General features: G+C 40.6%; 1 long non-coding RNA gene across 3 annotated transcripts in view; it reads right to left on the bottom strand.

Annotated features, from left to right (window-relative positions):
* Window positions 1–2,881: 2,881 nt before the first annotated feature.
* The window catches only part of LOC120527922, a 47,904-nt gene continuing 32,794 nt past the window's right edge, over window positions 2,882–17,991 (bottom strand). The window contains exons 3-4 of one of the 3 annotated variants that reach the window (XR_005633435.1): window positions 14,026–14,111; window positions 2,882–3,291 (exon numbers count right to left, since the gene is read on the bottom strand). This is a non-coding gene — a long non-coding RNA (uncharacterized LOC120527922). Of the gene's footprint in view, window positions 3,295–5,014; window positions 6,353–14,025; window positions 14,112–17,991 lie in introns of those variants that run through there. The other 2 variants (XR_005633433.1, XR_005633434.1) reach the window with 2 other exon arrangements.

A 17,991-nucleotide genomic window follows, 5' to 3' on the forward strand; every position in this document is an offset into this window, starting at 1 on the left:
CAAGCCTTGCAGAACAACCATGCGTTTGTATGACTATTATGAACATTTATATGATAAAAATAGAGCTGAATGACTAATATAGAAAATGTTATCACTGTGGAACAATGTGGACGGCTGGGGTCTTTGCCCGGCTAGGACGCCTTCTAGCTGGAAGACCTGGGGGAGCAAGCGTGGCCAGCGTGGCAGCCTCCCTGTGTTGCAACGGTGCCTAGGACTCCCGGAAGGGCTTCATTGGAATAGAGATTTGGTGCAGCCCTGTTGGGATCCATGGGTGCCACCAGGGGGTGCTACAGCTGTTCCTGAGCCTGTATGGGCGATTCTTTCATCACACCCAGAAGTGCCGCAGGAAGTAGGTCATCAAGCACCTGGAATACTTCTGGGTAACGTATAAAAGGAGCCAGCAGATACTACTTGGGGAGCCAGTATCAGGTGGAGGGTGGATGAAGCTTGCCAAGGAGTGGTGGAGAAAAGAAAAGAGAAGGAAAGGGTTGTGAAGTGTTTTGTGCTTTTGACTGTGTTGTGCCTGTGGGAAACGAGGAAGGTGTTTCCCACAAGGTGAAGAAAATTTGAGTTTTGTGTCTGTCTGTGTCAGGTTGGGTGGCTGGCATGCCCCTATAGAAGTCACAATACAAAAACACAACTGTGAGTAGTTAATCGACTTGCCTTTTTTCATAATATAAATAGTTGAAAGCTAATAAAATGCATATTAAAATAATATTACTTACCTTGGTAATTAAAAAGCTATAAGTCTCTGGAGTTCAGTTTCAAGTTCAATTTCATGTGACGAATCTTTAATGGTTGAATTTTCCAAGTCATCTAATCCCAAAACAAGATCATAGGAAGATTATCTCAGCAGCGTCCGATGCAGGAGAAGTCCTAACCCTGAGCAGGGCACCAGTCTTTTGCAGGGTGAACATTCGTGCATCTCTACCGATTCATACCGGGGTAATTTATAGCCAGCAATCAACTGAAAGCACACCTTGACCACAAATATTTCAGATGAGGGTGGAGAAACTGGACTATGCAGAACTAATTCTTTCAGGCAGGTGAGGCTTGTCCATACTTTTATTCCACAACCTTTTTCAAGGTATGCACATGCACATTTAAACATTAACATTGTATGTTGTGCTGCTGTCAAAATAAAAGCAATCCATGATGGATACATACTTTTTTTAACATAATAACAAAAATACCCAATCAAATGAAACTAACATAAAAAGTACCACAGTATGTTCTGAAGGCACTTGACAAACTCAACACTAACCTCTCATCTGGCTACTTCTTTTGACACTAAGTAAGTGACTACAAATGAAATTGCACAATGAATCAAAATTCTCCCACACTACAGTTCTCAGATCACAACCAGAATGAAAAACCTACGGTAATCAACTCATTCTCCCCTCTGCCAAAACTGATCCCTGTTTATAATGTGGGCCTCCTGCAAAAGTACTATATCTGCCTTTAATAACATAAGATATAACACTTAATATCATGACGGGGACCTTTACTATTCCAGCCCAGAAAATGTTTTAATTGCCTGGGGTTCAAATACAGTTTTTATGTTTCTTTTCTCATATTTTATGCATTTTATGTTAACAGTGTTGATTTTTTAGTTTCTTAATATCAATGTGTATTGTGTTATGTTCTGTATGTCTTGTGGGTGGTCCCCCAAGTGACAAGGCCACCTGCTCATCATCACAGGAGTCTGCCCTCAGCCCTACAAAGGCTGATGAAGGACTCTCTAGCAGTTTATTGAATACTCTTGTGGTGGTTGTAAGCTCTCCTGTGTCAACTACTTTTTTGATTATACTGTTTTCTTTTGTTTTTTTTGCTTTTTGTGACCCTTTTGCTCTTTTTTTAATTTCATCTCTGGAAATTTGTATTTGTACTGGTATTGCTCCAGATTTCCTATTCTGAATGGTGCAGAAATTCTTACAGAGCCTTTATGAAAAATTAATATTTAAATTTTAATTTCTTCATTGCCATTTGTGTGACTGTTTTACCCCCTATAGTGGCCATATTGAGTATTTTCAGGACTTTACTGTGCTTTGGGACTCTCTAGTTCATAACAATACTATTTCTACCTTTAAAAATATTTTGATATTAGATATTAGATGGATATTCAATTTTAGCTTTGTTACCTGTTCATATCTGTCACTGCCAGGCATTGCAACTAAATAACTGCTAAAGTAGAGTTGGAAAAGACAAAAAATAATAATTTTCTCTCTTTTCCTTCTCCTAACGCACACACCCATACCTTCCCCTGACCATAAATATTTTTAAAAACACCACAGTGTTATAACTTGAATTGAGCACAGTGTACAAGTAGCTGATAAACCTCTGGAGAACCACTGTTCAACGAATAGGACCAAAAAGTAATGATGTGCTATGTGGCTTAGAAAAGTGTGCAGAGTCTTTCCAGAAAGTTGCTTCACTAATTATGATGAGAGAACCCTACTTCACTGTGAGTTTGGCAAAATCACTGAAATGTTTTTCGAGAACTTTGCTAAACTTCCCGAAATACATTGAAGTCAATGGGGGAAAGGAGAAACTGGAGTGAGAGACTTATAATGGTGCAATAGTATTTTTCATTGTCTTTGAGGATTAGGGAAGCATGTGTCGACTATGTTGGACTGATTATTGTGGCCAAAAGTGTGATCTGAGCAGTGAGGAAAGCAGTGCTAACCACTACACCTAAATTGTCTCAAACAGCAAAAGACTCAGACAGAATGATAATCACAAACAAAATGCAACAAATTACCACAAACTAGCAATTAGTAAAAAAAAAGACATAATGTACTTGTGTGAATTTGCAAAAAGAGGCCAAATGGCAAATGTAACAGGCATATTTCAAAGAATAATTAGAAATAATATACACGGATTTCTTTGCTACATAGCTCAATGGTCAAATATCTTCAAAGCACATTCATTTTAGCGATTGTTGCAATCAGTGTCCTTGAACACTCACTCCAAAAGGATGTTTTATGGTGTGAAAGATAGAAAGGAAGAGACAACACTCTTACAAAGGTTTGGGGTTTTCCTGCCCCGTATAGTGTGAGGACCGCTCGTCTTATCAAAACTTTTGTATGCATAAAGAATACAGCCAGGGTGACATGTTGGTATAACAGGTGGATTTATATAGTGGACGGTCAGGAAGTACAAAGGTTGATGGGAAAAAATTCCAAGGGACGTCTGGGTGATGTAGGAGCGTGGAACCAGAAGTAATGTCATCAGACAGGGAAGGGGGTCGCTTATAAACACGGAAGGGAACTCAAGTGCGTGACTTCTTTCCTGCTAAACAAAAGAAAGAGGAGTTAGCGCTCTGCTCCAAACCTGTTCCCTGCGAGATATCACACTCCATTGAGCCGTTCAGCTGCTCCCTACTCGCTCGTGTGTGACAATGGATATAGCCACCAGATGACGTTTGAAACATTTGTTATAAAAAGTGTATCCTCAACTTGCAGGACAGCATTTATGTTAGCCTGGACTCTTGCAGTTCTTGGGTCCACTGGGAATTTGCCTCATCCTAAAATTACTATTATAGGTACTGTATAAGCAGTTCTAAGTAAAAGTCAGGCAGCAATCATTGGAAAAAAATACACAGAAGAAAAAACAAAAACCTAATCCTTGTCCTAATCTAATCTGGACCATTTGATTACGTTGTCATACACAGTGGGTACGGAAAGTATTCAGACCCCCTTCAATTTTTCACTCTTTGTTATATTGCAGCCATTTGCTAAAATCATTTAAATTAATTTTTTTCCTCATTAATGTACACACAGCACCCCATATTGACAGACAAAAAAAATGATTTTTGAAATCCTTTGCAGATTTATTAAAAAAGAAAAACTGAAATATCACATGGTCTTAAGTATTCAGACTCTTTGCTCAGTATTTAGTAGAAGCACCCTTTTGAGCTAATACAGCCATGAGTCTTCTTGGGAAATATGCAACAAGTTTTTCACACCTGGATTTGGGGATTCTCTGACAGTCCTCCTTGCAGATCCTCTCTAGTTCTGTCAGGTTGGATGGTAAACGTTGGTGGACAGCCATTTTTAGGTCTCTCCAGAGATGCTCAATTGGGTTTAAGTCAGGGCTCTGGCTGGGCCATTCAAGAACAGTCACAGAGTTGTTGTGAAGCCACTTCTTCATTATTTTAGCTGTGTGCTTAGGGTCATTGTCTTGTTGGAAGGTAAACCTTTGGCCCAGTCTGAGGTCCTTAGCAGTCTGGAGAAGGTTTTTGTCCTGGATATCCCTGTACTTGGCCGCATTCATCTTTCCCTCGATTGCAACCAGTCGTCCTGTCCCTGCAGCTGAAAAACACTCCCACAGCATGATGCTGCCACCGCCATGCTTCACTGTGGGGACTGTATTGGACAAGTGATGAGCAGCACCTGGTTGTCTCCACACATACCGCTTAGAATTAAGGCCGAAAAGTTCTATCTTGGTCTCATCAGACCAGAGAATCTTATTTCTCACCATCTCAGAGTCCTTCAGGTGTCTTTTAGCAAACTCCATGCGGGCTGCCATGTGTCTTGCCTCTCCTCAGTGTGTGGAGACAACCAGGCACTGCTCATCACTTTAATCCTGCTGAAGGTTGCAGAGAACCGAAGCCCCATCCATCAGCAACAGGTGCGCGCAAAGTTTGCGATACCCACAACAGAATTAGTCGTATTTATTGTCCTTTCATTCACCCATCCATCCAGTGGGGAAGCTGGACAAGAGTTGTTTATTGTTGTGCATAATTTTAGTCGCTTGTTTTTACAGGGAATGTGGGCAATTTCTACAGTGTCTAATTTGTGTCGAAGACATTGATTTACAGTTCATTGACGTTGTAATTTGGGTCACTATGGGTAAATGCACCATGAGCATGTGAAAAGAACCATATAAATAAAATGTATTACTACTACTACTACTACTACTACTACTACTACTACTACTACTACTACTACTACTATAATAATAATAATAATAGTAATGATAATAATAGTACTAATATGTGTGAGCGAGTAGCACCTGTGTTGATGACGCTCCCGACCATGGCTGTCCCGGGACGGGTGTTGCGTATTCGAAAGCTGTCAAATTGTATGTGTTCAAAATGTATGTGTGTGTGTATGTATTGTCACACATGAGCATCAGAGCACCTCCTTATTGTCTCTGTCGTATGTTAAGCCACCAGGCCATGTATAGCCGCACTAACCCGGACACAGACAAGCAGGAGACAGATTTTGCCACACAACCGTTTATTTAAAATTGGGGAGCGTTTAACCCTGCTCGTCACAGCACAGTGCACCAATCACCAGACACCCAATAGACAGTTCAATCCTTTCCTTGCCCCCAGTACTTCTCCCTTCATTCCTTGTCAGGTTTTGTCCTATTCCTCCTGACTCTGACCCATAAATGGTGGGAACTGACCCCTTTTATAGGACCCCCGGAAGAACTCCAGGTGCCCAAAGAGCTCCTTCTGACCACACTTCCGGGTGCAGAAGTGTGGCCAAATAAGGTCCTGAAAAGGTCTATGCGTCCCCTGGCAAAAGGTTTGAGCTCCCATAACCAGTGGCCCTGCTGGAAACCAAGGGGACTGCCTTATATTGGCCCGGGAGTGAAACTGTCCCAAAAATACTCTCTCCCCTAGTCCTTCCACACTCTAGGCATTCCGGCCGGGCAAGAGTTCTGGCTGCCTGCCACACATGCTATTTAATAACCTGCTGGAACAACTCTATTGCTAACATTATCTTCTCCTTCTCTCCCTGCAGCATCGAGAAACTGCCCAGTCAGGGCATTTGACTCTGTCTCTTCCAGTCCCAAGATTTGCTACAAGGACAAACCAGTAGACAGAGCTCCTGATAGAAAGAAACCTCACAAGATGAGCATTATTTTGTTGTTGTCTGGTCTGAAACCAAGGGCAATTACACCAAGATTAGCATTACTTGATTAATTACAATAGACTTAATCTGAAATTTCAAAACCTAAGACACATAGCACCCATATTTGCTATATTAAGTCCTTCAGCAGTAACAGTGTTGAAGAAAGAGATTTCAATAATGAACAGATGAAACAGGCTAAATGACATTTAAATTGCTCACACACTATGAAAAACTAAAGGCACTTCTTCTGTTGTATTAATAGAGCCCATTTAAGACTCATCAGAAATTGCACTGACAAGTTTGCCACCGAGCTGAAGCTTTGCATTTTCTTTGACACTTTCTTTGTAGCCGGTTAAAGAGTGTGTTGCAGAATCTCCTCTGTAAAATTTAACATCAAGGAGACCACAGATCAGTTTTGGTGGTTGCTGATAGTTACACCCCAGCAATTCCATGCTGCTCCCCTCTATGTCTTCTGCAATTAGAACCTGAAAATACAAGTGGGATATGTTATCTCATTCATTTCTATTTATACAAATGCATTACAAGTCACTTGGCACAGTTTTGGGTTGTATCTTATTTGAATTGTCTTGATGCTGTGGCTTGATTGACTTGTTTTGAGGTTATGGGGCGTTTAAGTGAACTTGGGTCTGCGTTAAAGAGGTTAAAAGAGAGGTGAAAATTTGTCTGTAGAAAGTTTTCTGTCAGCTTGGAAAGAATATTCTTCACATTCCTCAGCTCCGTTTCCTTTACACACAAACAGCAAACAAAGTATATTTAATTTTCCAAATAATGGATTAGTTTTTATGATAGAAATTAATATACACATTACAGAATACCTTGCCTTGTTGTTAACTCCGAATAAGTAACTGGTTTTCAAAAGCTGGCTGCAAGCAAATGTGCAGCTAGGAGCAAATCAAAAAACCAGGCAAATACATACCTAAATTCTGTTTCATGTTCATTTGGAACTTAAGAGCAAGTACTGTTGTTTCTTGTTTTCTTTTTTTTTAATTATATTTGAAGAAAATAATATTCTATACAATCAATTTAAACGTATACAATGAAAAAAATAAGAATACATACAATCAAGTCGAACTTAACAAAGCAGAATCGCCAAAACAGCTTGGGCCAAATTAAAAAAAAAAGGAAAAAAAAAGAGGAAGAATGTCCTTTTCACCAATATAGATGCTTATTCTTTAATTTAATGACATATTACCCACTGATGTATAAAAAGTGGTGCCAGGAATCTTCCAGTTGAGCAAGATAAGTCTATACTGTGGTATAGGCAATTACAATCAATTTGTTCTTCTCGACTTTAAGCTCATCTTTGTGCATGTGGAGATAGAGTGTGTTCAGTGCTTTGCTGTCTTCCACTCCTTTTTTGAGATATTTCAGTGAAAGATTCTTTTCACAGCAATCCATGGGATCTTTGAAAGGGAGAGACTTTAATATATATTTTTTATATTGTTGCGATGCTGTCTTATTCTTCAAGACTGATCAGTATTTCTTCTGGAATAGAAGTGGGTGGAAGCTGTGAAAAATTGGGTAAGTTCCTTTTTTAGCAAAATTTCTGATTTGAAAGTTGTGGAAAAATTGTGTTGCTGTGAACTTAAATTTAAAGCATAATTGTTCATAAGATACACAAACATTATCTGTGTACAGTTCTCCAAATGTTTTAAGCCTGGGACATTTCCAAAGATTAAATACTGTACAATGTAGGTTTGAGAGGTTTGAAAAAATGGTGATTATCATGTAGAGGTGCAACAAATAAAAGCTTCTCTGTCTTAAGTGCGTTAAGTGCTTCCTGCACTGATTGATGGACAATTGGGTTATTACAATTCTGACAACAATTTGTATTTACTGCGGCACAAAGCAGGGCATAAAAAACAATGGTGATAAAGTGCACCTTTGTTGAGTATCACAGTTCTAGTGTGAAGTAGTTTGAGATAATGTTGTTAATACAGACAGAGGCTACTGGACTGGTATAAAGTAATTTTATCCATGCACATATATTTGAGTTAAAACTAAATTTGTTCAATGTGGTGAATAGGTAGCTCCATTCAACTCTGTCAAAGGCTTTTTCTCCATCTGATGTTTTAGATTTTATGGGTGAGTATATTACATTAAACAGACACAGAAGGTGTGAAGCTAAGTGTCTGTCTTTATTAAATCTGGTTTAGTCTTTGGTTTTACAAAAGGAAGCACTTTCTCAATCCTTCTAGCTAGACCAATTTCACTTCTGAATAATGATGTGAAGATACTCTCAAAAGGGCAAGGACTGTTAAACCACTAAAATTAATGAAAACAGATTTAAAACAAATATTAAGGAAAATAAATTTAAAACAAATATTCATTGGGAGTGGCAATCAGCCTTGGGTACCTCCCAGAGTAGAACTAATCCCTTCCAAAAAAGGCTTTAATCATATACATTCACTTTTGTACTGAAAAATTAAGTGGCACTTTCCTTCATAAAAAAGTGAGAGAACCATAGAGGGGAAACCACTTGATACCACTTGAAAAGGGTAGTTATTTTAGCTTTTTAGGAACTCAAGGTCCTCTTATTCCTTTCAGCTCCTAGAATTTACAAATTAAAGAACTTATTTGGTGGTCCCCTAGGGGACCCACTGTTTGAGAAGTAGTACAACTTGTAACTCCTACCCATTCTTCTGTATACCAGCCTTTGAGTTCCTTTTCCTTACCCCTGCCATTGCTGCCTAAGATCACCTGAACAACCAATATAGTTTACAGGCAGAGCTGATAGAGCTCTGTAGAACATACAAGGTTGCGACAGGATATATATATACAGTATGCATGCAAACCAACAGTAAATAATCATCAACCAATAGTTTGAACAAGTAAACCAACACACACAAATGTGTGATATATGGCCTACTTGGTTCCTCATACGCTTCATGCCACATGCAGACTTTTGAGGATTCTTCCTGATTGTTCCAAAAAAAAGATCTGAACTTTCAAAATTCTTGGCATCTGTTGGTTTACAGAAACTATAGCAATCATACTGAAAACAGCCAACAGAGCACAACAACCCCTCAATGCAAGACATGGGATGGAGTGGGAACTGGTGTGGGCAGAATCGGATGTCAGACCTCAACCTGGATTCAATTATGTTCCCCTCTCTGTGTAGATGGGATGGAGTACACCAACACACCCCAGCTGTTTTCCTGTCTTCCTGAAATAAAAACAAGTACTTTCTTCTTCTTTAGTTATCTGCCTTTTGATCACCAGCTTTTCCACTGCTTTTTTTTCATTTCTTGGTAGGATTTTCCCTCTTTCAAATAATATAACATGTCCTGCCTTGGCCTTCCTCTTGATTCTTTCCCTGCAGCTTACCTTCCACCATCAAAGAGCAATTCCACAGAGTCACAAGTAGGCCAATCGAGTTTAAACAACTGTGACTTTTTTGAGCAATAATAACTTATTAAAGGCTAGCCGGTTGAACAAGCTTTCTAACATCACCTGTTTTGTGGAGCCCTTTGCATTAAAAAAAGACAGACATCTCTGAATACCCTAGTTTTTCATAAGTTCAGTACCTCTATGCACATTAATGCCATTTTGACTAGGTGTTCTGTAATGTAATAAGGCAATGATATCACTTCTGCATTGCACTGTAGTTCATTTTGGCTGGTGGCATTTGCCATTGTGTACAGTAGTGCTTCTCATAACTATTTTCTTCCAAGGCCCCCTAAGCCAACACAAAAATCCTCCTGGCCCCCATTCCCCTCCAAATGAATTAAGTTTAAGGAATTAAGGAAAACTCATCCATTCATCCAGAACCCAACCCGCTATATCCTAACTACAGGGTCATGGGGGTCTGCTGGAGCCAATCCCAGCCAACACAGGGCGCAAGGCAGGAAACAAACCCCGGGAAGGGCGGCAGCCCTCCGCAGAGGAAAACACATTTAAAACAAATATTCATTGGGAGTGGCAATCAGCCAATCAGTGAGGCTCCTGGTGTAGAACTAATCCTTTCTGGATATTGCTTTAATCATATTCATTCACTTTTGTACTGAGACTAAGCTCTGTGTTTAGTAGACTGAAAAATTAAAATGCACTTTTCTTCACAAAAAAGTGAGGGAAGCACAGACAGGAAAAGAGGGGATACCACTAGGAAAGGAGAATAAAGGGTAGTTGTTCTAGACTTCTATGAACTCAAGGTCCTCATATCCCTGAAGAATATCACTTTCGGCTCTTAGAATTTACAAATCATAGCCCCTCCTTTGGTGGTCCCCATATGGTGTTTGAGAAGTGCTATAGCATTTCTGATTACTAGCTTTGTTTCCATGTCTTGTATTGTTTTTACTTATTTAGGTGGATTGCTGTTTGGCACTTGTAGTCACACTCATCCCTAAAGATGGTTACTCAACTGGATTTCATCCCTTGTAAAATGCTTTGGATAAAAGTCTCTGCTAATGAACAAATTGTATTACAGGGTTTCCTCATTTAAATTGGCTGTGTGGATGGATCACACATCTTTATCAAAATGAATGAATGAGACAATTGTGTTGTTGTTTCATATAAGTCAAAGTCAAAGTCAAAGTCAAAGTGATAGAGCATAAATAACAGTCAAACTGACATTGTGGTCTTTACTTATTACATGATTATTTTATTGCATTCACATTAACATTTTTAATCTAACAACATTGTATAATAACCCCTACATGAACATATGCTAAACACACATTAACTAAGAACCTTGGTTACTCAAACTCGGCTACTTCTGCAAATATACTTGCTGCTTAGCCAATCACAGCAGTTAGTGGACAAAATATCTGATATAATTATAACAATATAAACAGAAAATCTGTTCATGGCATCAGTGTGAAAGCCTAAGTTTCTATGCAGTATCGCCCCTACCCAAACTGGGGCTCTTAGCTATTCTTCTTGGCCACCCCCCACCCCTTCCTGAATCCACTACATTAGTATTTATTATAATAGCTTTAATTCTAAATACATAAATAAACAGATAAACAAAGAAGCAGTCATCACAAACTTTACTACAAGTTTTAATGTCAAATACAAAAACTTTTTTTTAAATGATGAAAATTTTAAATTGAATGTTTAAGGGTTTCTTCAGTTTCTTTACTGCATATTACCACAGCACATATCTACATATATTGAAGGCAAAGCCATCTATTAGGTAATCCAACGACAGCTTCTGTGCAAGGTCTGAGTTGATGGTGGCGATAGCCAAGCTGCTTATATATTCTTGTGCTATGGATAACCTCAAGTATGTCATGATGAGCATAAGTCTTGAAAAACTGGTAACTGGAAGGGTTGCTGCAATCTGGTGGGCAATATCAATGTATTTGTTTCCTTTATAAATAAAGATCCAATCCTCTGTAATAAAACCCCCTGTGTGCGTCTGTGACGATGTGGGTTCTGGCTCCACACTCCCTTTGATGTTTGGAAGCACTTGAACCCAACACCGTCGATAACGTAACCGAGTGAGCTAGTCAATGGAGGCAAACAAACATTTGAGCAAGGGGTGGTGCACAAAGTGAATAGCGCTTTTATTTAAAATTGTCCATCAAAACAAAACAGTGTTCCAATAAATAGTGCAGTTCATTCAATAAATAATCCAATAAAAGAACGTGGAGGTTAAAATCAATAAATAGAAAAAACAATCCTTTAAAACGAGAGGTTAAAAATCTTCTTTAGGAAGCAGTCTTAAAACAAAAAACAAGCTCGGTGTTTCTTTTAACATGCGACTCCCCTGCATCTCCCTGTCCAGGCTTCGTAACAGAGGAGCCACACTCTCTATGCAGCTGCCCTCCTACAACACACATTCGAGACTGGAGACCTTCCGATCCCTGGCTCCGGTATGGCACTCATCCCAGCCTCGGAGAACTTGGTTTCCACCAACGGCCAGGTCGCCCACGTTGGGGATTCCAACCACCAAGTCTCCCGACTTCCGCTGCCTTTCCGCGGCCTCTCTGCGGCCAGTCGCCTTCCCTTGGTCACTCCCGCTACATAATCGCTCAGCGGGAGCGACATCCAACTCAAACGCCTGGGTGTAGGCCCAACACCCCAGGCCCTCGCAGCTGCCCACGATCGCGCAATTGCGCGCTCTCCACACGCACGCACCGCCTGCTTCCTCGCTCCCTGTAACCTCCGTCTTCTTTTCTTCTCTCTCTTTTCTCCTCTTTCCATTTTTTCCCCCAAAACCGACTCGCGCTTCTTTTTAAATGACGAGGGCCACAGCAGCTGCAGCATTAGCCATGGGACAATCACGAATGTGGGCAGTTCCTCACCTGTGCACTTGGTGAGAAACGCCCACACCCTATGGATCGCCCCACGACTCGCTATGGCCCAACGTCCCCTCGCTAAACCGCGAGCACGGTGATCATTTATTTAAAATGAAATGGCCTTTGCTCAATGAGCTGTGGACCCACTATACCACAGCGTCCATGTGTCTGTGTGTGTGTGTTTTCTTGTGAAGTGAACATGCGTGGGGCTGTATGTGTTCAGTCTCTCCCTGTGCATTCCCTGTGCAGAGAGAGTGAGAGAGAGACACACACACACACACACACAGGCGTGTGAGAGAGACACACAGGTGCGTGAGAGAAACACACACACACACACAGGCGTGCAAGAGAAACACACACACACAGGCTCGCGAGAGAGACAGACACACACACACACACAGGCTCGCGAGAGAGACAGACACACACACACACACAGGCGGCACGTGCATTGTTGCAATGTTACTTTTCTTGGTTGTTTATTAAATTACGGATTTTTCAAATGTTATTTTTTTTCCCTGTGCTTAAAACTCACAAAAAAAAGTGTTTTTAGCAAGCGGTTCGTAGCAGTATAGCGCAAACTCTTACAGTGTTAGTTTTCTCTGTTGTTCAAGGTTTTCTCAGTGTTATGCAATGTTTTTACATTTAGTTTACTATTACGCTGTGCATTCTATGGTATTATTAACTATATTTGTGCTTAAAAACTTAAAAAAATATATATTTACATACAGTTCGTATGGTCTGGAACGGATTAATTGTATTTACATACAATTCTATGGGGGAAATTACTTCAGTTCACGACCAAATCAGGTTACGACCAGAGTTTTGGAACAAATTATTTTTGTGAACTTAGCTTCCACTGTATTACTGTCAGAGAAAATTACAGGCATTTTACGGAAATACAAACCAGTATTACTGTGAGAGAAAATTAAAGGCACACGATACAGTGATTCATATTACAGCCACATACAAGGTCCCTTGCCATTTAATATAGACTGCTCCTACTAATGTTTATGCACTACTGTTCTAGCGCCCGTTATTGTAACGGGCTTAATGTCTAGTTAGTAATAATAATATCAATGATGGTCAAGGCTATCAGTGTGCTGTTACTCTTTGTTACTTGATACAGCCAACAGTATCACATAATACAACAACAAAAACAATTTTAATACTACCACTGCTAATAATAATAAAAAAATACTACTACTACTACTACTACTAATAATAATAATCAAGATAATAATATAAAATGCACCCACTACTACTATTAATAACAATAACATAAATTACTACTTTGAATTATAATAAAATGTAAACTTGCTTAATGCAGTAGATACAGGGTCAAAATGAAGCTGAAAATTAATATATTTTAAAAATGAACTTATGAATATATCACCTACACTTATGCATTTGTCTAAACGTTATTTTGTCATTTGAAAGATAGCAAAAAGACATTAACTTAATCAGCAGTTTTAGCTGCCAATAAAAAGAACCAACAATTGAAGTTAATCTGAGCTAATTGTTCTTTTTGGATGTCATAGTTGGTTTAATGGTGATTTTCCATAATTCAGCTAATAACTAACTAGTAAGTGTGTGTTGTTGTATTAAGGACACATTTGTAAATGTCACCAACACTCGGACCAATTCATATGTTGATTAACATTAGCAGACTTTAACAAATGGTAGAGCCCCTGAGGTCTATATGACGATAACAAATAATCCACAACCATGAATCAGCTAGGCACTGTAACATCAGATAATTTCTGTTAAACTATTACGCATAATGCTGCAGTTACCCCATTGTTACTTCAGTAAACAGGTAACTGCAGTGTAGCTGTAAATGATGTAACGTTAGGCAGCTTACTGGAAGCTTGACAAAGTTAGATTTCTAAACACACCTGCAAATGCTGCACAAGCTGCTTCTTCATTCCTTCATTTTTTTCTTTTCTCTGCTTCTGACTGGTATTGACTTGAAGCCATATCTCTGAAAAATTATCACAAAATGATTGTCAATAATCTTAATTTTATAATTCATGAAACAGCTAAAAGACCAATAAAGTTAAGCTGTGGACCTCCAGAGCTCTGCTCAGTTGATGAAGTTGTCACTATGCATTATACATCAGTGACATTATGTGATAAATTCAATTACACTATGATTTAGATTAGGGCTTTGGGAGGATTTATCTCACTTAAGTCAAGTACACCAAGTAACAAAAACATGTAATCCAATTGGCTGTCCATCAAAAACCCTGAATCATGGAGGTCTGCGCCACCCACAAGAGGCCTCTTCACATCAGTCTTCTGATCACAGGCTCTATGCACAGTGTGTGACCTGCATTTAGAAAGGGGTGCCTCTGTGTGCACGTCAAATTCTCTTTTACAAATATATATGTATCCTGTTTCCTATGTTTAAGATGTTTCTGATGACATGCACATACAAATGTTGCGGTCAAGTATCCAGAGTGTCAGGTCTGAATAGGGTAAATTACCATTCAAAGATTTGAAACTGTTCCAAGTCTTCTTTTCAAATTTGTACTTAAAAGTAATGAAGCTTTTAAGATCATTCAGACTCAGACTACGAATGCAATGAATATACTTTAATTACTCTGATCTACAGGCTGTCAAATAAACAAACTAAACAAAAGGCAGGGCAGAATCAGGTGGGGCCAAGATGGGAGCCTGGCCTTAGGTATCCTTCATGGCTTGGAAAGCGCACTGTTCTTCTGGTCCCCAGTGGAAATACTGGCGTTTCTTTGTTAGCTGGTGAGGGGTGAAGCCACTATAGCGAACCTGGAAACAAAACGCTGGTAGTAGAATGCCAATCTGAGGAATCCACAGATTTGCCATACGTTAACTGGGGTCGGCCAGTAATGGATCACTTGTGTCTTGCTGTCTTCTGTGGCCCCCTCCCTTTCACTTACTCGGTGCCCCAAGTATGTGACTTTTTGGCGGAGCAATTGGCACTTATCAGGTTTGTAGCTTAAGTCCTGCTTCCCGCAATTTTGCTAGTATGGTTCTAAGGGAGTGCAAAGCAGCTTCAAACTTGTAATCGCCAAAACCCACCCCCGGTTGAAAATACAATTTTTTCCTTGGCTTCCAGGGCCAACTCCACCAGCCAGTAGCCACTTCTTAAATCCAGCGTGGAAAACCAATGCGACCCAGACACCAGATCAAGGGCCTCATCGATTTTAGGAAGCGGATACAAATCTTTTCGCGTAAGTGCATTGAAACTGCAGTAATCAACACAAAAACGCCATTCTCCCGATTTCTTTTTAACCAAAACAACAGGGTAGCACCAAGGAGAATCTGATGGCTCGATAATTCCAGAATTCAACATCTTGAGTACCAACCGATCTGCCTCAATCTGTCATGCCAGGGGAATGTGCTATGGATATTGTTTAATCGGGCATGCATATCCTGTGTCAGTGTGATGGTGGATGAGGTCAGTTCGGCCAATGTCCTTAGAAAAGGTGGCAAAACAGTCTCCGAATTCCTCCAATACATTCTTAAGTCGTTGTCACTGAGGTTCCTTTAATCCCTGGCAGCTTCTTTCCCAGAGTCCTTCCAGAGTATTGTTCTATTGACCACCATTATTGCTCGCAGGGGTGGGGGAGGCTCCCAGTTGATTGAGAGCGGGGAGACGGTTCCGACTGAAGCTGACAGCCCATCAATTGACAGGGTGCACTGCCAGGCATCAACAGGGTCCCGTGGCCGAAGTCAATCTGAGCCTGGGTTTTATTCAAAAAGTCTACAACCAAGATGCAAGCTTCTCTAATTTTTGCTACACAAATGGGGAATGTCCAAACAAGTCCTCCTATTCTTAGAAGAGTGGTGGTCCGGCCCTCCATCATAACATGCTTGTCCATGGCACTAACAAATTGCCTGGGAATAGCTTGTAGGCAGCAGTTTTTAGAAAGCAGATTGTGTTGCAGTACAGTAGACATAGCCCCAATATCTATCAAAGCCTTCACATCAGTGTACCAAATTCGAATAGGCAAATGACAATAATCTTCACAGCCTAGCTGTCCTAAAAGGATCACCAACTCGTCCCGGCCTGCATTTATTGTTGGTCCCGCTTACTCCGAACCCAGGCTGTTTTCTGCCATTTCTCTGGAGCCCAAAATAGTTGCTGGATGGAAAGGACAAAATCAACGAAGGTGCCTGGGTTGGCCACACTGCTACCAAGTAGGGGGTGTAGCGGCCAAAGTTGATGCTCTCACAAGGTTTAGCCCCACCAGGGGAGTTCTTCCTGAGGGCTCCTCTCCCAGGCACAACACATGGTCGTGCAGTAGCTTTCCTTGGCACAGCCTTTCCTGTTCCCTCTCGCAACTGTTCCGTATAGGCCGATTCCACCTCACATACCAATTCGAACACTACAGCACGCTTAAGCGCCTCTTCTAGAGTTGCTAGTCTGGCAAGTTGAGCATCGTGGCAGTGCGCTTTAGGCTCAAGATCACGGAGAAATGCATCACGTGCCAATTCATTCCGGACCCCGCGGGGGAAAATGTGCATAGGCTTGCCCCACCAGTCCTAGCACTTCCGTAGCAAACATTCCTAGACGTTCTCCAGACCTCCGAGTTTGTTCATGCAGTTGCCATTGCAGTCCTAATATGGTTTCTCTCCACCTGAAAAAAACGCTAAATGGCCTTCTAAAGCAGTCCTAAGCTCGTTAAATCCTCCAGCGGAACATCATCAAGGGATGCAGTTTGCATACCAGGAGAAGGTGGGAGCGGAGGATGCCATCATCTACATGCTACACCAATCCTTCTCCCACTTGGACAGAGGCAGTGGTGCAGTAAGAATTATGTTTCTGGACTTCTCTAGCGCCTTCAGCACCATCCAACCTTTGCTCCTTAGGGACAAGCTGAAAGAGATGTGTGTAGATTCATACCTGGTGGCATGGATCGTGGACTGTCTTACAGACAGACCTCAGTATGTGCGTCTCGGGAACTGCAAGTCTGACATTGTGGGCAGCAGCACAGGAGCGCCGCAGGGGTCTGTACTTTCTCCGGTCCTGTTCAGCCTATATACATCAGACTTCCAATACAACTTGGAGTCCTGCCATGTGCAAAATTTTGCTGATGACACTGCTATCGTGGGCTGCATCAGGAGTGGGCAGGAGGAGGAGTATAGGAACCTAATCAAGGACTTTGTTAAATGGTGCGACTCAGACCACCTACAACTGAAAACCAAAAAAAACAAAGAGATGGTGGTGGATTTTAGGAGGCCCAGGCCCCTCCTGGACCCCGTGATTATCAGAGCTGACTGTGTGCAGAGAGTGCAGACCTATAAATACCTGGGAGTGCAGCTAGATGATAAACTGAACTGAAAAAATGAACTGAAAAAATGATCAGAACAGTCTGACACCACCCTTGTTGCAAAAACTGTGGAAGTCAATAAGCCACAATATTATAATTTAACAAAAGGAGGTCTTTAACAGCATTAATGCTGATCCAGACCTTTACATTAATAATGAATACCAGTTAAAGCAGTCTCCAGTTTTTTTTTTATAGCTGACCATTGAATTGATCTTTTCCAATATAATGGCCATTATTGAGCTCTCCCAATCTACAAACTTTTATTACTTTTATTAAATCATCCCAAAGGTTTATAAAACCATTTAGCTGGGATTCTTCAGTCTTATTAGCAATGTTTAGAGCCCATTTAACTTCACTTTCTGGAATGTCAGGCTGTAGATGAATCAAGGTGTCACTGTAGTTATCTTTGCCACTTGAGTTCTTCCTGTATAGTTGTTCTGTATATTCCTGCCACCCCATCTTGATTTCTTCTAATTCTGTAAGGTTATTTTCATCTTTGTCTTTTACCATATTCATTTTTGCACAATATATTTCTTTGACACCACT

The sequence above is a fragment of the Polypterus senegalus genome, chromosome 4 (assembly GCF_016835505.1).
Source record: "Polypterus senegalus isolate Bchr_013 chromosome 4, ASM1683550v1, whole genome shotgun sequence".
Classification (NCBI taxonomy): Eukaryota; Metazoa; Chordata; class Cladistia; order Polypteriformes; family Polypteridae; genus Polypterus; species Polypterus senegalus.